The 20110-nt window shown below is 41.9% G+C and overlaps 1 protein-coding gene across 1 annotated transcript in view; it reads left to right on the top strand.

Moving 5' to 3' along the window:
• Positions 1 to 3184: 3184 nt before the first annotated feature.
• Positions 3185 to 20110, top strand: part of LOC116327351 (ribonuclease inhibitor-like) — a 28179-nt gene continuing 11253 nt past the window's right edge. Inside the window, exon 1 of the mRNA XM_039608496.1 lies at positions 3185 to 3221. The gene's annotated coding sequence lies outside the window, so the exon portion shown is untranslated. The remainder of the gene's footprint in view (positions 3222 to 20110) is intronic.

Genomic DNA, 20110 nt, shown 5'->3' with positions numbered 1-20110 from the left:
AGGACAGGTGGGCCCACCCTATCCCAAGATGCATTGCAGCGTGGTGGTGGAACATATATTTGGGTCCAGAGATGGAGCAGTGCTCTCTCTAAGTCTTTGACGCTGTTTTCTGTTTGACTCTGGCTTCAGTTCAGTCTAATTTAGCAGCTGTGACATCAGAGATTGTAGGGGAGGAGCAGCCACACCCACAGGTGAGTTTCCCACCCACAAACAGAGCGTGAACATCACCTCTGTCTGCGCTGTGTTGGTCACAAGCTTTGTTCTGGGCTTTTAAGTGGAGGGTGGAGCTTGTGAGTGATGGAAGCTGAGAGCTGTGTTTGCACATGCTCAGTGTGACAGGATGTTGTCTGCTGTGAAAGCTGAATGCTCTCTTGTTAGAAGTGATGTCACACATTAGGATAGACTCGCTCTCTGTCAGAGTACCAGGGCCTCGCTTTGACCACATGACTCTCAGTCCACACCATGAGTGTGTGCTGTAAACAGGAAGCAGAGGAGCAGGACTGAGGTAAACCTCTGAGGGATCAAACTGAGGCTGAGCTCCAGATGTTACCACATGTTTCTGCTCTGCCGTGTGTTTGATGATTATTTCAGGTATAGATGATGGAATATGACCAGTCTGATGTCAGCCTGCTTCTCTGACAGCACCTCTCTGTGCTGCCCCCTGCTGGCTCTGATCATTACTGACTGAGTCCTTGCTGCCACTTTGTTAGGTACAGCTTGCTAACACATAGTGATGGGTCGGTCGCGAACGAAATGGCTCTTAGAGCCGGATCTTTGAAGTGAATGACGCGAGCCGGCTCCTTATCGCGAGCCGTGGGTTTTTTTTCTTTCTCTCACCCTCTCTCTCGCCCTTTTTTCTGCTTCACTCTGCATGCCAGCCTTGTGCTTTGCGCTGGGGGGAGGGGCGGTAATTACACTCAGTAGCACAGGAACAGAGCGGGAGGGAGAGACAGAGAAAGAGAGCCAGGGACAACAACGTCACATTAGAAAGGTATAGTAATCATCCACAACTATTTTCAGTTGCAGATGATAAAGGAGTCAGAAAGTTTATTCATGCAGGCCCATATGACAGAGAATACGTATGTTCTTTTTGTTTTTCATTTTTTAATTTATGTTTAATTTATATTTAATTGTGTTGTGGTTTGCAGTGTTTAAATTTGTAAAAGGAAAAAGCTGAAAATTTAAATAGTTGAACTGTGACTAGTTGGTTTTTGTATTATATGATTTATTTATTACATTTTATGTGGAGTGAATAAATAAAAGTATATTTACGGTGGCCCCTAGAGACAAAGCACGTAAAAACTCTAAAACACGTAAAAACTCAGTAGCACGTAAAAACTCCAAAACACGTATAAAAGACAACAGAAGTGCTCCAGTGCTCGGCGCAGTGTTGAGCTTTTGTTACCTAGTGGCTACACAAGCCAGCAAGTACCAACGACCGGATTTGGTGTGTGGTAGTAACAGGTAAATGAACATGTTTTTTAAATTATTTGATTATATATGAGTGCTTGTGTATAAATACACAAACAATACACATATGCTTTCAATTGTGTAATTTAAGTGATCTAGGTAGGTCTATTTTGGAAGTTCAGTTCATACTAGACATGTGCTTTGGAGTTTGTACGTGTTTTCTCTCTAGTGGCCACCGCATATATTTATATATAAATAAAACCACTTTTTTTTTACATTAGTAATTTCTTTTGTGCATAATTTTATATTATTGTTAATAATAAATTAATTAAAGCAACAAAACAACCTGAAGAGCCGGTTCGAGTTTAAAAGAGCCGGCTCTTTTTAGTGAGCCAAACCGAAAGAGCCGGTTCTCTAAAAAGAGCCGGAAATCCCATCACTACTGACACAGGCTCAGACCTGCTTTGCCTTCAGAGCTGCCTTAAATCTTCATGGCTCAGATTCAGCGAGGTGCTGGAAACATCCCTCAGAGTCATGTGATCAGTGACGTCTGCTTCAGCACTGACAGATAGAAAAGTGCATCCATATAAACAGGATATAATAAAAATATATAATAATAATAGTCAAAGAATGATTTAGTCTTTTCAGCCCTTAGTCTGGATGCTAATCCGGCTGTGTGTGTTTGTGATGACAGTAAATAAATGTCAGAATACAGCTCCTGTTTTACTGCATTAAAGATAAAATGACTTCAGCGCTTTGACATGGATGGTAGTGAAAGCAGGAAATGACAAATGCAGCACAGCAGCAGCGTTTAACACGTCTGAGCTGGAAACAGAAACTCTGGTATGAACATCATTCATAGAACAACTTCCAGCTTCTTTTGCTTTGCTACAGTTTGGATGGATTTGGATGGATTTCCATTTAAAGATGCTAAGAGAGACTAAAATGGTTAGGAGGTCAAAGTTCAGAGTTCGAATGACGTGCAAAAAACCCACTCACCCAACTTCTCTGTTGAGAACACCAGCATCAGGTAAATAATATGTGACCACGCCCCCATTGATTTGCATTTAAAAATGCAAAGAGACTAAAATGGTTAGGGTCAGGAGGTCAAAGGTCAGAGCTCCTGTGGGTCTGAGGGCGGCGTCACACTGGAGAAGGATGAAGGAGTCTGACCTGAGCCAGTGTTTGACATGAACACATCAGCGCTGCTGTCAGTGAGCCTAACGACAGCCGTTAGCATCATTTCAGTGTTTCATCATTTAAAAACACTTCCTGTCTCTGTGGTGGTTACAGTGACATCATGCAGTTTGTGCTTTGACCTCCAGAGGGCGACAAATCAGCACAGACAGAGAGCTCCATTCAAACTTTGCTGCATCAGTAATAATTCTTCAAATATAATCATCAGTGTTTGAGCAGTTATGATATCAGGGACAATCTAGACATGTGTGACAATACTGAACATGTCACATGACTCACCTTAAACATCATGTGATCCACTCTCAGTCTGCACTTTCATTCATGACTTCAACAGGTTGAAATGAGTTTTGAAGAAACATCAGTTTAGTGCTGAAATATTCAAACGCTGCAGGAAGAAGAACAACAAAGTGATGACACATGTTTGTGTTTTAAACAAGAAAACAAGCAGAAATAAATCACGAACTGCCAGAGGTTTGGGAGTTTCCGAAGTGCTCCTGAGCACACCGTGTTTCCATTCTTCCGAGTGCCCTCAAACGCCTCTCTGGGTGTTTCCTTCTTTCCCAAAGTTAGTCTTTCCTGAACTTCGTGGAGTGGAGCTTGTTGGTGAAGAAACTGTAAGTTTGCTTTGTGTCCTCCTTTAACAGTTTGTCTTTAGGAACTTTACTGTTTGTTCAGCTCATGTTTGATTTCTTCACACAACAAACTGTGTGTGTTTGTATTTCCGGTCTCTCCTTTAAAGTCAGTGTGTAATGTTTACTGACGACGCCAAGTGTGTCTGCCCTTTGCTGTTAGTGTGTTGTCAGACTCCGGGTATCAGAGAAAACACACTGAATGTGTCATGAGCTTTGGGTGTTTATATTCACAGGGACAGCAGGAGAGATAGAGGACTTTGTAAATTGTGTTTAGTATAAATTTGTGTTAGACTCAGATTCAACATGTCGGTCTTAAAAATACTACGTCACAAACTTTTGGCTCTGCTCCAACAGGAAGAAGTGTTACAAAACACACAAAAGTTCTTGTAGTTCACAAAAACTGAACTCACAACTAAAACTAGATTAAAAGAAAGTTAAAATAAAAATAAAAACAGCACGGTGGTGGTTAGCACTGTTGCCGCACAGCAAGTAAGGAGTTCAATTCCACCATCAGTCCGGGGTCTTTCTGTGTGGAGTTTGCCTGTCCTCCCCGTGCTTGCGTGGGTTCCCTCCCGGTGTTCTGGGAATCTATCCTGCCTGGCAAACCATCCTACCCGTTGTTTCTGCGCATGTGCACAACACGAAATTCAGTGGCAAACCGTCCTACCTTTGTGAATATTAGCTAGAAAAATACTCTGACCGGTAAAATTAACTGCCAAACCATGCTACCTTTGTGAATGTCACCTACAAGCATACTTAAACAGCTGAAATTTAGTGGCAAATCGTCCTACTTTTGTTAATCTGAGCAAGAAGCATACTTTAATAGCTACATTTAAGTGGCGAACCATCCTACCTTTGTGAGTATGCGCTAGAAGCATACTTTAACAGCTAAAATTCAGTGGCAAATCATCCTAACTTTGTTAATAACAGCTACACACATACTCTGAGGGGTAAAATTAATTGCCAAGCATACTTTAACGGGTAAAGTTAGGTGGAAAACCGTCATACCTACTTAAATTGGTGCTGGAATTACTCTGTGACAGCAAAAATGTGCATAAACTACTTACGGTAGGACGTTTTGCCAAAGTAGGATGGTTTGTCAGAACCGGTACCCAGCCAGGTTACCGGCTTCCCACCGTCCAAAAACATGCAGTTTGTGGGGATAGGTGAAGTTGAAACTCTAAATTGCCCATAGGTGTGAATGCGAGTGCGAATCATTGTTTGTGTCTAGGGCTGTGTCCAAATTCAGTGTCTGCAGCCTTAAAGTACGCAGCCTTAACGGTCCACAAGGGCCGTGTACTCAAAGACCGCTAAGGCCGGAAGTGCGAGGCTTGTGAAATGGAACGGTCTAGCCTCCGTCGCTATGACACTAACAGCTGGAAACGTTTCATACAGCATTATTTGACAGAAATGAAGGAGAAAATCTTTTGTTCATTTGTTTGTTTGTTTCTACATGAGCTTTGTGTGATTTGATAAGTATCTGAGGCTGAGACCACGGGACTGTGAAATCATGATTTCTGGGCTTCATTTCTGTACTGAACAGTCATTTTAAGATTAGTTAGTAAATAACAATTACCTGATGTTGTTCATGAGACTAAAGTCATCTCACTTTGGTATTATAAATATAATATGGCCAATATTAGTTATTATATTAATCATTATTAGTTATTATAATGAACTCTGTTTCAAATACTGAGCTTCAGTAAAGATTCAAGCTGCATTTATTTATATTTCCTGTCACCTTAAATCTTCACTCAAAGACAAGTTTCTTTGACATTGATTTGATATAAATGTATTATATATAAGAGACAAATAATGTTCTTTTAATATGTTGGCATTACTAAATTTCTCTCAGTGCTTACTTTAAATATCCATAAAATCATCACATTCTCTGTAAGTTTACGGTCGACTATTGGACAGCGTATATTTTAAAGTAAAGGCTGTAAAACCAAGTTAGTACTAACATCGCTAATGTCACATAACTTTGCCAACAGTAATGTTTTAATGTTCTTCGTTACACAAGTTACACAAGTTTGCTCTTTGGCCGCCCCGCTCCCGCCATTTTTTTTTCCGCAAAATTATCCACACCCACCACCGGGCTATGCATTCTGGGATATGTTGGGGCACAAAGTCTACACCGCCACATCCTTAAAATTCAGGGAAATGAAGGACGCATTTGAGGGCCGCATTTCGAGCAGCCTTTGAATTGGGACAGCCTTCGTCGCGTTGCTGTGACCTAATCGGCCTTAAAATGCGGCCTTTAAGGCTGCAGACCATGAATTGGGATACAGCCTATCTGTTAGCCCTGCGACAGACTGGTGACTAGTGATGTGCGAATCATGAACGAATCGTTCAATACTCCAGAATCACTTTACTGACTCGTGAATCAAGATTTACAAGTCCAACTGACTCATTCACTGACTCATCCCTGTTGCTGTTAGCAAACTAATTTCATTAGTAGAAATATATCTAGCTTATAATTAAAATTGTGTGGAAAAAACAACAGCCAGTTTCTTAAAAAAAAAAACATTTCTGCTCTGAACTGGAAGAAAAAAAAACTTGAATAAAAGCTCACGTCAAGACAATAGCTCCTCAGTTCACAGTAGTATTGCTCTGCTAACATGCTAACAGCACATTTGAGTTACTGATCCCCTCCTTTCCTGTGCTGAATCGTAGCATAAACGAATCACTCACTCACTCACTCACTCACTCACTCCCTCCAGCTTCTTCTTCTTCTTGTTTGGCAACCAATTTTAAGGCGCATTACCGCCCCTGGCTCACAGCTCAGTGGACATTTAAATATATATAAAAATATATATTTGACACATTTGAGGAAAATACAAATAAAATAAAAATAAATATAAAATTCCCCTTTAGAAATAGTTGTTCTTTGCTCTTTTTTGTTCTATAAGATAAATTTTTTGCACTCTGTGGGAAAATGACTCAGTGCCTCAAATGACTCAAATAACCCGATTCACTTTGGTGAGTGACTCATGGAATCTCGATTCAGTAAAAAGAATCTAGAATTTACCATCACTCCTGGCGACCTGTCCAGGGTGTACCCCGCCTCTTGTCCTAAGACAGCTGGGATAGGCTCAAGTGCCCCACGCGACCCTGAAAAGGATAAGTGAAGCGAATGGATGGATGAAAACTGCACATAAAAAACTACAAAGAATTCAGAATTTTATTATAAAATCTGCATTAATCTAAATCAGTGCAGCCTCAGACCATAAATACATAATAAATAAAAATTAAAATCTAAACTGAAAGAAACTGAAACTCACTCTGGAAACTACATGAATTAAAAACACAAAGTGAAACAGAAACACAAATAAAAGCTAATTAGAAATCATAAAATTATAGCAACACTGCTGTCTGTGGTTGTGTTTAGCTTCAGTTCAGCAGGTTTGTTTAAAATATCACGACATGTTGGCTCTGCTCCAGCCGAGCGTACACACTGAAACAAAGAGGGTTTTACATTTCTCAGACTGAACAAAAGTTACTGTATTAAATTTAAAACAGTCTTTTAACCCTTTAAGACCTACCATAGAACCAAGTGCGCCAGAGCTTATATTATATTTTTACATGCTGTAGTGCCATTTTTGGGAGCATTTCAAGTTGCTATACATCAATACAACCATTATAGCCCAAATTTTAATAATATGTATGGATTAAGTGCATAGTAATTACAGAAATTGCAAAAAAGTGCAATAAACTAAAAAAAAAATTGAAAATCGTTTTTGTTTTTTGTTTCGGGCAGGTCATGACGGTCATGTGAAAGTTCGCGCTGACGTCTATTCCAACCTAGGAAGTCTTGTGAACAGCTGATCGGATCGGCGAAGCTTGTTTCTGGAATATTATTTTTTTGTTGCTGCAAGCGCTTTTTATGCAGTTTTTGCAAAGTTATATGTGGAAGGAAACTGTGACCTAGGACAAGCTGATGGCATAAGATGTAAGCACAACTCCTCCGGTTTCATATGCAAAAAAAATTATTGCGCTAGCTTACGTGGTTGCAGAGCTACCGGGATGTAAAAATAGTTACGCAAAACCGAGCGTGCCCGCTCCGACCGGTTTTAAAGGGTTAATTGCACCAACCACCTTGCGGCCGCAGCTCAATGCAGCAGCTTCTGCAATGGAGATGCTGAACATGGTCCATTCGGACTCAATGTCCCCAGGCTCCCTCGGAATGCTGTTGACAGCTCAGCCCCTCTCTTTACCCGAGTGTCCAGAACATATGGTTCCAGGTCTGGTAAAACGATTACAAAATCAATCATCGACCTGCGGCCTAGAGCGTCCTGGTGCCACGTGCACTTATGGACACTCTTATGTTCAAACAAGGTGTTTGTTATGGCCAAACTGATTTGCACAGAAGTCCAATAACAAAACACCGCTCGGGTTCTGATCAGGGAGGCCGTTCCTCCCAATCACGCCCCTCCAGGTCTCGCTGTCATTACCCACGTGAGCATTGAAGTCTCCCAGCAGGACAACAGAGTCTCCAGGTGGAGCACCTTCCAGCAGCCCACCCAAGGACTCCAAGAAGGCTGGATACTCTGAACTGCCACTCGGCGTATAAGCGCAGATGACAGTCAGGACCCATTCCTCCACCCCACAGGCGCAGGGAACAAACCCTCTCATCCACCGGGAAAAACCCCATCATACCGGCAGCAAGCCGAGGGGATATTAGAATACCCACCCCAGCCCGCCGCCTCTCACCAGGGACAACTCCAGACTGAGACAGAGTCCAGCCTAGGGCTGGACGATATGGCCTAAAACCCATATCGCAGAATACTTTGAAGCACGTGCGGTAACGATATATATCGCGATATATTCTTTTCTTCCATATAGCGTATTTTCCACACTATAAGGCACACTTAAAATCCTTTAATTTTCTCAAAAATCGAGAGTGTGCCTTATGTATGAATTCTGGTTGTGCTTACTGACCTCGAACCGATTTGGGCGTGCAGAAATCTGTTAAAAAATGTTTTATTACAACTTTGGTAAGCCGCACTGCTTGATGGATTGTCAGAGCATTACGGCTGCTGTAGTGAGGAGCTTCGCGGAGTAATCTGGGTCCAAAACTCCATCCTCTTCAGCTCCCAAACTCAAACGAACACTGAGAGTTAAAAACGTTCTAAATTGTTTCATCTTTAATAAAATCATCAGCGTCGCTGCTTTACCAGGTGTATCAATTAAGACATCCAGGTATCCATGAAAACAGAATTTATTAAATTTAACGGAGTTAGAAGTTAACAGGAAGTTAGCTCGCTAGTTTCCACCTAAACAAGACATACCATGTTCTGACTGAGAGATTTTTGAAACTAATTAAAACATACAGCTCTGCTACCACTTCCAACATAAATGAAGACAGGAAACTAAACAGCAGTGGCGTTTGCAGGGTTACTGAAGTTGGACTACCTGGTATATAATGTTGTGCTAAGTGATTGCTAGCGACACAGCTATGGGAGCATAACATTACCACAGTGAAGCTGGAGGATGAACGCCAGCTTTTTTTTCCACTCGATAAAAGTTAACGTGAGTGATTCTGGTGGTCAGAGACAAATGCAATTGCATAGCAGGATGCTATACACGGGCCAAACTTCAGTCAGGAGAACAACTGAGATTATTCATCCACAGCATATATTAATAGGTTTCTCCAGCATATTTTAAACACCTCAAATATCCTGCTCAACCACAGCTGACAGCCAACAAGGAGATTTTAGTGTTGAAAAGGACTGGGCAGCTCTTATGTTATTAAGATGTTATAATGTTTTTACTGTAGGTTAGAGATGAGGAGCCACCAGTGAAGCTGCTCTATCAGCTCTCCTGCAGCCTGAGCAGTGGTCCACAGTACCTGCTGTCACACTGACACATCTGTTTGAGTGTAAGCAGCTGTTGGAGGGTCTTAAGTATTACAGTGCAGGTGGATGCACAGATGTAGTAAGAACTGAATTAAACCTGTTGGCTTCTGTCTGTTTATAAATCCTTTGTTATGAATATTGGATCTGCTTCAACAGGAAGTAGTTATTACAACAACACAAAGGTTGTTGGGTTTGATATTCAGACTGACTTCATTAGACCAAACATATTAAATTAGTGAAAACACGAACAGATAATTAGAAATCAGTTATCAGGTACATCTCAAATTTAAAGTTTTAATATAAAAAATGATCATTACTTTTATTTAGTGTATTTCTATACCATATTACCAAATAAGAGTTACTGGTTTCTCTTTGTACACAGACATGGTTTCAGTCAAAGCACAGATGTTTGTCTCTCTGTGTCCAGCTGTTTGACCTCAGCCGTCCCTCTGATGGACTAATTTCTAACTGTGTCTCTGCTAATGAAAATCTTACATCTTTAACTGTGCCACCTGCAGCTTTTTTTTAGAGGGGAGACAGTACTGAACAAAGAGCAGTAACTCCTAAATATCTCCTCCCATTTAAAAGAAAAGTACACAGTAAGAAAAACAAGCCAGCAACAGAAAATAAAAACAACTCTTGTTGTGAAAGTCTGCTGCCTCCACCTTCCTGTCATTTTTTTCCACATTAACACACTCACAGACACAAACTGTCACTTCTTTTTTTTTTTCATTATGACAGGGGATTTCTTTAAATCACCCTGCCGTTCTTTCTTTAGCCAAGACTCCTGAGTTTAGAAAACACACAAACACTGCAGAAGTTTTTCACTCGCGAGGGGCAGTCATGGAACGCACGAACTGCGCCCCACGACTGTCCGCGTCCTTTATTTATACTTTTCTGTGTGAGTGTGTGTGTGTGTGTGTGTGTATGTGTGTGTGTGTGTATAAAGGTAACAACGTCATTTAGAGCCGCGGGTTTTTCCCCTTCACTACATTTGCATGTTCTTCTAAAAGAGCTGAGGTTTCACTTCTCTGTTCTCTGAAGACAGGAATCGGTTAGTAGCTGCACACAAGTTACTAGGTGAAAAGTCACTTAGACATGTCCTTAATAATAAGATACAAAAGGTACATTTCATATAGCTGATCATATTATACAATATTCTCTTAACATTCCCTCCTGTTGATCACGAAGTGAAATGTACAATTCATCAGTGAGTAACTACTTGTCTTTCACATTCTCAGTTACTACATCATTAGTTACACTTCATCTTCATCTGAAAAACAGGAAAAGAAGTCTTCACTGGTTTTGGTACATCTGCGTATGCTGTGAATGACAAACTTATCATCTGTGAAATTACAGCTTCAAACAAAGAATAACATAAGTAAAGAAAAGCAAAATAAAATCAAGAAAAATTCAATGACGATCAACAGTCTCTTTAAACTTGTTAAAGTTGAGGGCTTCTTCCTGGATCAGGATGACGATGTTGTTGTTGTTGTTGTTGTTGTTGTTGTGCACTTTACAAAAGTCACTCTGAAGGTGGTCGGAAATCAGAATTAGTGCACCTGTCCCAGGGTGTTTCCCATACATGGCTGTGTTAATATGCTCGGCATGTGCGAGCAAACACAACAGTCTTTCTCTGTGGTTTTGTTAAACACATATCTGTATCAGGCATTTTCCATCCAAGGATGGATGTGATCTTGTGTCATGTCCATTAGGTGTAAGTTGTCGTACGTCCATCTTCTCTGTCTGCCTCGTGGCTCAGCTGCTGTTGGCATCGGCTGGGGTCCTGTAAGGGTGAGCTTTGTAGTCAAGGTAACCATCAGGGTTCCCCTTCACACCTACACCTGGCTGCCTAAAGTTGATCGGATAGAGATTGGAGTGCGGGCTTACCCTCACGGGGCCCCAGAACGCACTTACCACCCTCACCCCCGAAACAACCAAGCGTGGCGCTTCCTCCTCGGTGTCGGGGCTTCCCGGGACCTCAACCTTTTGCAGTGGCTCTGATGTATCCAAGATGGTCTCTCTGCAATTTTACAGGCTGTGGGTGTTGTCAATAACACTTGGTTTCAACCTGCAAGAGACTAGAGAGTCTTACGGCAGTTTATTGTTCAAAACAATATCCTTATTTTCTAGTAGTTTTGCCATCCATTCTGCCAGAGTTGTTTCTCTGACGGATTTTTCTAAAGGTTCACTTGTCACTGGGAGTGGAAAAGGTCTCCCATGAACAACCTCAAATAATGTCAGTTTTGAGAGCCTTGTATTAATTTCATCCACATTTTTACTACTAGGCCTATGCACTCAGGCCATTCAGGCCAGAATGATTGCATAAACATTTTGCAACTGAGATTGCATCTGCTTTTTCCACTGGATAAATCTCTGGCCATTTTGAGAATACGTCTATATAATCACTAGAGTATAAAAGTGTGTATTAAGGACCTGGACTATCCCTCGAGGACACATGGGTCACCCCATGTGTCACTAATGCTGCTGTTCTGCACAGGGACTTGGGGAGTATCGGTTTACCTTCACAAGTCATCAAATCATATTATTTTGGGTATTCTGATGATTAAATTGTGCCCTAAAGCAATGTCAGTTGACTTTCTTACTGCTTCTGCTGCGGCTGCACAGGCCTGCACGTCCATCTACATGTAAGTAGAAAGGCTTATCATAATCAGACAAAGCCAAAACTGTATTTGTCTGTAATGCCAGTTTCAAGTTAATGAATGCTTCTTCTGCTTTCTTCTTTGTAGATGCAACACTACATTTTGACTTAGGGCATTTTAGGCAATTCCTATTTCTCAAAGAATTCATACATCTTACATATTTCAAACTTTTAAGTTAAGGAAAAACTTTGCATTGCTTAAAGCTCATAACTCACAGCTCTAAAACTCGTCATTGTTAAATCATGTGCCTAATCATTATATGTCACTGTGATCCACAAGTATGATCACAAATTTGTTTTCCAAACTTACAAAACAAACAAAAACAAAAACAAATTGCCTATGGCACCAAGGCTTTGCGTTCATATTAATTGAGTGTAAGCTGCTTTCTTCATTGCAAGTATTTGTTACAATAAGGTTTAATTCATGCATCTTATCACTGAGTTCTAAATTCAAACTATCTCACTTCTGATTCATTTCAATAATAATCTCACATGTAACAATTTGTGTATGTGTGTTTTCATTTTGTGTTTTCGATCAGAAAAATAAACTCAACCTCTCATAACATCACTCATGGATTTCTTGAATTAAAAGCACTTTCAAACTTTAAAACATCCTACTTTACATCCCAAAAGAAATATATTTCATACACAATTTTAAATATTCTAACCTCTTTCAGACGCCATAAATCGTCTCACACACACTGCCTTTTCTCTCAAACTCCCCCCTTTTTCAGTCACTCAGACAAATCACGCAGAGTCACTCAAATCAAATACTGACAGCATTCACACAGTTAAAATCACTCAAAATACGCTTTCATACGAGTATCTTGGACATGCCTTCCATAATCAGAAAGAGCAAGTCAAAAAAGAAAAGAAAAAACTGAAACCTCTCATCATCCTCACAGCTTCTCACCACACACACATAACTAAAAATAAAACACACCAGCCTTTATGGCTCAAGATATATACATCTATCAAAATTCAGTCAATTACTATACATTCACAGTAATGAATTCACACTCTATTTATACTATTGTAGTGAGTAAAACCAGTATCTCAGTCACAGGCATTTAGCAATATTTGCAAACAATAGTTATAAAGCTCAATAAGACTCTACGCCGAAAGCAACACTCCGCATGCGCGTCACCGCTCCTCATTTGCATTCTCACACACACACCGTCTAAAAATAGAATCAGCAGCCAGTGCACTGTTGTGTTGTCTCAAACCTGTAGCTTTAGCTGTTGTATTCAGGGCTTGACTTATTATTTGTTAGTATAGGTTTGCTCTTCATCTCAACAAAGTCTCATCTAGGATGACAGGTTTACAACCAGGTCAAGTGTCTCTATGCACTTGATTAGATTAGGTATTTTCCTTATTATCTTCATCTCATATATCATTGTACTGAGTTTGAGCAAACCTTAAGCTTGAATCGGAGTACTTTTAACAATCTTCCACCTCACATCATAACTGACTGAGGTGCCTCTTCTTATTAATAGTATGTCATTATTAATATTATTATTGTTTTATTCTTCCTTTTTTTTTTAAATAACAGCAATAGTATATTACAATACACTACTTTACTACTAATATACAATAGTATATTAGTTTATATCTAAAGCCTTCATGCCATCGGCAATTTGTTTTTTTGTCTTTGTTTTTTGTTTTGTTGGTTTGAAAAATGAATAAATCTGTGATCATACTTGTGGATCACAGTGGCACATAATGATTAGGCATATGATTTACTAATGCAGATGTAATAACTTTATTCTAAAATTCAAGGAGAACAAACAAGAACAACATCTTCAGTTATGTCTTGTTGTTGTTCTCTGTGCAGTGTGCTTAGTTTTGTTTTTGTTTTTTTGAAATGTTGCTTGAGTGATGAGTACTGTAACTTCTGAAGTAGCTCTCACCATGTGTCCTTGATGATGATAAGTCCAGAGCCAGCTGAGAGCTGGGTTATCTGTTTTGTTTTATGTGACAAGGCTGAGAGATTAAAACTTAGGTTCTTGTTTTGAAAGAAAAAAAAAAAAGAGGTTTTGTGTTTCTCAGCCAAGAACAACTACAATTTCATTTTCTGTTTTGAGACGGGATAATAATAATAATAATAATAATAAAACAAAGAGTGATGTTTTGTTTAAGTGTTGAAGCAGGCTAATACTGCAACATATCGTCTAGTGCATGATCTGCGAGCAATATATGAAATCATCTTATTTATCTTTAAATAAACTCCAATTATGGAGACCTGAAGTCACATGCTTAGGGCACACCCTCAGGTGAAGGCAGAAAGCTACTAAACAAAGAAAAGAAGCTATACAAAATGCGCCACAGCCACAAAACTAAGTATTCACATTCTTTCTGACTCTTTGTGAGCCTTGTCTGAGACTTCCTTGGACTCTCACGCTCTGGGGGTCTGTAGATGTCTCTGCATGTCTCGAGCCTGGATCTCCTCCATACCTGCTTCATGCCGTGGAGGACGGGGCTATGGCTCCCAACACCCTCTAGCAGATCTTTACACAAAGAAACCTAACCCTAACCCTACCTCAAAGCACCCTGTGCGCTGTCGATCTCACATGCTGCAGAATAATATTCAACATTTAGTATTTACTGTTATATACACATAGATTATCGCGATGGTGTTGTTTTTATTATATTGCTCTTTTTTGTGCTTCTTTTCTCTTTTTTTCTCTCAACAGGTGATCCAGGTGAGATTTTATATATATATATGTATAAATATATATATATTTATATATATATATATATAGGGGACCTATGGATTCTTCGATACCCAACATCCACAATGACGGCGAAACAACTAGTAGCTCAGTGTTCCAACATTCGAAAGAAGGGACTGCTCTCACAGTAGAAGATTGATGAGGTACAACACAAATGCTACGGCAAGGAGGAGTCAGGACGCCAGGTCAGGGGGGAGATATCATCACCCCCACCCGAGATTGGGTACATAGCCCCAAGTGCGATAGGAGAAGGGTCGTTGAGTGCGAGAGGAACTGACCTGAAAGATAGGATCATGGCCAAGCTTGAAACCTGGATCCCCGTGGCGGTTACCAAGATTACGTGAAGTACCCTCAGAAGGTCTGCTAGATGATGTTAATGCAGCACTACGGACGATACCTACAACCACGATTACCGACACTAACAAGCTGATCTACAATACGGCGACAGTGATCAGTGAGATGCTTGGCTACAAGTTGAACAGCCACAAGGGGCAGTACCCTCCATGGAGAAGGAGGCTAGAGGGCAAGATCAAAGTAGCACGGAGGGAGGTTATACAACTAACGGAGTTGCAGAAAGGCGCGACAAAGAAGGTGCATGAGAAATACAGCAAGCTGTCCATACCTGAGGCCCTGTACCAACATAGAGCAGAGCAGCTATCTGAACGCTACTCCAACAGAGGTCGATTATCTTGTTAATAATTTTACCTCCTCACTACGTACGACTCTGGATACTGTAGCTCCTGTGAAAACTAAGGCCTCAAATCCAAAGTCCCTGACTCCGTGGTATAATTCTCAAACACGTAGCCTAAAGCAGATAACTCGTAAGCTGGAGAGGAAATGGCGTGTCACAAATTTAGAGGATCATCATTTAGCCTGGAGAAATAGTTTGCTGCTTTATAAGAAAGCCCTCCATAAAGCCAGAACATCTTACTATTCGTCACTGATTGAAGAAAATAAGAACAACCCCAGGTTTCTCTTCAGCACTGTAGCCAGGCTGACAAAAGTCAGAGCTCTACTGAGCCAACAATCCCTTTAACGTTAACTAGTAATGACTTCATGAACTTCTTCACAAATAAAATTTTTATCATTAGAGAAAAATTACCAATAATCATCCCACAGATGTAACATTATCTACAGCTACTTTTAGTACCATCAATGTTAAGTTAGACTCTTTTCTCCAATTGATCTTTCTGAGTTAACTTCAATAATTAATTCCTCCAAACCATCAACGTGTCTTTTAGACCCCATTCCTACAAAACTGCTCAAAGAGGTCCTGCCATTAATTAATGCTTCAATCTTAAATATGATCAACCTATCTCTAATAATCGGCTATGTACCACAGGCCTTCAAGGTGGCTGTAGTTAAACCTTTACTTAAAAAGCCATCTCTAGACCCAGCTGTCTTAGCTAATTATAGACCAATCTCCAACCTTCCTTTCATATCAAAAATCCTTGAAAGAGTAGTTGTCAAACAGCTAACTGATCATCTGCAGAGGAATGGCTTATTTGAAGCGTTTTCAGTCAGGTTTCAGAGCTCAGCACAGCACAGAAACAGCTTTAGTGAAGGTTACAAATGATCTTCTTATGGCCTCTGACAGTGGACTCATCTCTGTGCTTGTCCTGCTAGACCTCAGTGCTGCATTCGATACTGTTGACCATAATATCCTATTAGAGCGATTAGAACATGCTGTAGGTATTACAGGTACTGCACTGCAGTGGTTTGTATCATATCTATCTAATAGACTCCAATTTGTACATGTAAATGGAGAGTCCTCTTCACACACTAAGGTCAATTATGGTGTTCCACAGGGTTCAGTGCTAGGACCAATTCTATTTACATTATACATGCTTCCCTTAGGCAGCATCATTAGAAGACATAGCATAAATTTTCACTGCTATGCAGATGACACGCAGCTCTATCTATCCATGAAGCCAGGTAACACAGACCAATTAGTTAAACTGCAGGAATGTCTTAAAGACATAAAGACCTGGATGGCCGCTAACTTTCTGCTTCTTAATTCAGATAAAACTGAGGTTATTGTACTCGGCCCTGAAAATCTTAGAAATATGGTATCTAAGCAGATTCTTACTCTGGATGGCATTACCTTGGCCTCCAGTAATGCTGTGAGAAACCTTGGAGTCATTTTTGACCAGGACATGTCCTTCAACGCACATATTAAACAAATATGTAAGACTGCTTTCTTCCATTTAGCGCAACATCTCTAAAATTAGAAATATCCTGTCTCAGAGTGATGCTGAAAAACTAGTTCATGCATTTATTACTTCCAGGCTGGACTACTGTAATTCTTTATTATCAGGATGTCCTAAAAACTCGCTGAAAAGCCTTCAGCTAATCCAAAATGCTGCAGCAAGAGTACTGACAGGGACTAGAAAGAGAGAGCATATTTCTCCTGTTTTGGCTTCCCTTCATTGGCTTCCTGTTAAATCCAGAATTGAATTCAAAATCCTGCTCCTCACATACAAGGTCTTAAATAATCAGGCCCCATCTTATCTTAATGACCTTGTAGTACCATATCACCCTATTAGAGCACTTCGCTCTTGCACTGCAGGCCTACTTGTTGTTCCTAGAGTATTTAAAAGTAGAATGGGAGGCAGAGCCTTCAGTTTTCAGGCCCCTCTTCTGTGGAACCAACTTCCAGTTTGGATTCGGAGACAGACACTATCTCTACTTTCAAGATTAGGCTTAAAACTTTCCTTTTTGCTAAAGCATATAGTTAGGGCTGGACCAGGTGACCCTGAATCCTCCCTTAGTTATGCTGCAATAGACGTAGGCTGCCGGGGATTCCCATGATGCATTGAGTTTTTCCCTTCCAGTCACCTTTCTCACTCACTATGTGCTAATAGACCTCTGCATCGAATCATATCTGTTATTAATCTCTGTCTCTCTTCCACAGCATGTCTTTCATCCTGTTTTCCTTCTTTCACCCCAACCGGTCGCAGCAGATGGCCGCCTCCCTGAGCCTGGTTCTGCCGGAGGTTTCTTCCTGTTAAAGGGAGTTTTTCCTTCCCACTGTCGCCAAAGTGCTTGCTCATAGGGGTCATATGATTGTTGGGTTTTTCTCTGTATTTATTATTGTGCTATCTACTGTACAATATAAAGCGCCTTGAGGCGACTTTTGTTGTGATTTGGCGCTATATAAATAAAATTGAATTGAATTGAATTGAATTGAATTGGAAACTGCCAAGCAAAGACTCACAGCCTTGGCCAGCCGCTTGAGGAGGTACACCAGAGAGATAGAAGGCAGGAGAATAAACCAGCTGTTCTCCACAGAACCAGCAAAGGTGTACTCTCAGTGGCAAGGGAACAATAAGAGAACAGCACCACCAAGGCTGGAGACGGAGCAATACTGGAAGAGCATATGGGAGAAGGACGCAACCCATAACGGCAATGCTCAGTGGCTAGTGGATCTGAGGGCAGACCATAGCGACCTCCCTGAACAGGGTCCAGTAACCATCACAGTGGCAGACATCCAAGAAAGGGTCTCCAGTATGAAGAGTTGGACAGCACCAGGGCCCGACATGGTTCACGCCTACTGGCTGAAGAAGCTGACTGCACTCCACGGCGTCTGGCAGCACAAATGAACCAGCTGCTAGTTAACGAGAGACACCCGGAATGGCTAACCGAAGGTCGGACGGTCCTGATCCTCAAGGACCCCAAGAAGGGACCGGTCCCATCCAACTACCGACCAATAACCTGCCTCAGTACTACATGGAAGCTCCTGTCAGGCATCATATCGGCTAAGATGAACAGGCACATGGGTCAATACATGAGCGGGACACAGAAAGGGATTGGCAAGAATACCAGAGGCGCAAAACACCAGCTACTGTTAGACAGAACAGTCAGCCGAGACTGCAAGACCAGACTGACCAACCTGTGCACAGCCTGGATTGATTACAAGAAGGCCTATGACTCAATGCCCCACACCTGGATACTGGAATGCCTAGAATGCCTTGTACAAGATCAACAGGACCCAAAGAGCCTTCATCAGGAACTCAATGGGGATGTGGCGTACAACAATAGAGGCCAACTCCAAGCCCATAGCACAAGTCACCATCAAGTGTGGGATCTACCAAGGAGATGCTTTGTCCCCACTGCTGTTCTGCATATGCCTGAACCCCCTCAGTGAGATCATTAACAAGACTGGCTACGGATACCGACTACGGAACGGAGCGGTTGTCAGCCACCTCCTGTACATGGATGACATCAAGCTGTATGCCAAGAGTGAACGAGACATCAATTCACTGATCCAAACTACCAGGATATACAGCTATGACATTGGAATGTCATTCGGACTGGAGAAGTGTAGTCGGATGGTAACAAAGAGAGGGAAGGTAGTCAGAACTGAGGGGATTGAACTACCAGAAGGCAACATTGCAGACATAGAGGACAGTTACAAGTACCTGGGGATCCCGCAGGCGAATGGGAACCATGAAGAGTCCGCTAGGAAAGCTGCAACCACCAAGTACCTGCAGAGGGTCAGGCAAGTCCTGAGGAGTCAGCTGAACGGTAAGAACAAGATCCGGGCCATCAACACCTACGCCCTGCCCGTGATCAGGTACCCTGCTGGGGTAATAGGCTGGCCAAGGGAGGAGATAGAAGCCACTGACATAAAGACAAGAAAGCTCCTGACCATGCATGAAGGGTTTCACCCCAAGTCGAGCACCCTGAAGCTGTACGCTAAGCGGAAGGAAGGGTGCCGGGGACTGGTGAGTGTCAGCACCACAGTCCATGATGAGACAAGAAACATCCATGAATACATCACGAAGATGGCCCCAACTGACAGCGTGCTCAGTGAATACCTCAGGCAGCAGAAACCCAAGAAAGAGGATGAAGGCGAGGAACCATCATGGAAGGACAGGCCCCTGCACGGTATGTACCACCGGCAGATAGAGGAGGTGGCTGATATCCAGAAATCCTACCAGTGGCTGGACAAAGCTGGACTGAAAGACAGCACAGAGGCACTAATCATGGCAGCACAAGAACAAGCTCTGAGTACAAGATCCATAGAGGCTGGGGTCTATCACACCAGGCAAGACCCCAGGTGCAGGCTGTGTAAAGATGCCCCAGAGACAATCCAGCACATAACAGCAGGGTGCAAGATGCTAGCAGGCAAGGCATACATGGAACGCCATAACCAAGTGGCCGGCATAGTGTACAGGAACATCTGTGCCGAGTATAACCTGGAAGTCCCGAGGTCAAAATGGGAGATGCCCCAAGGGTGATGGAGAATGACTGAGCTAAGATCCTGTGGGACTTCCAGATACAGACGGACAAAATGGTGGTGGCTAACCAACCGGACATAGTGGTGGTAGACAAACAGAAGAAGCCGGCTGTAGTGATCGATGTAGCGGTTCCGAATGACAGCAATATCACGAAGAAGGAACACGAGAAGCTGGAGAAATACCAAGGGCTCAGAGAAGAGCTCGAGAGGATGTGGAGGGTGAAGGTAATGGTGGTCCCCGTGGTAATCGGAGCACTAGGTGCGGTGACTCCCAAGCTAGGCGAGTGGCTCCAGCAGATCCCGGGAACAACATCGGAGATCTCTGTCCAGAAGAGCGCAGTCCTGGGAACAGCTAAGATACTGCGCAGGACCCTCAA

This window comes from Oreochromis aureus, linkage group 3, assembly GCF_013358895.1.
Source record: "Oreochromis aureus strain Israel breed Guangdong linkage group 3, ZZ_aureus, whole genome shotgun sequence".
Taxonomy (NCBI): domain Eukaryota; kingdom Metazoa; phylum Chordata; class Actinopteri; order Cichliformes; family Cichlidae; genus Oreochromis; species Oreochromis aureus.
Note: the sequence above shows the minus strand (reverse complement) of the source record. Positions and strands in the feature narration are given on the sequence as shown.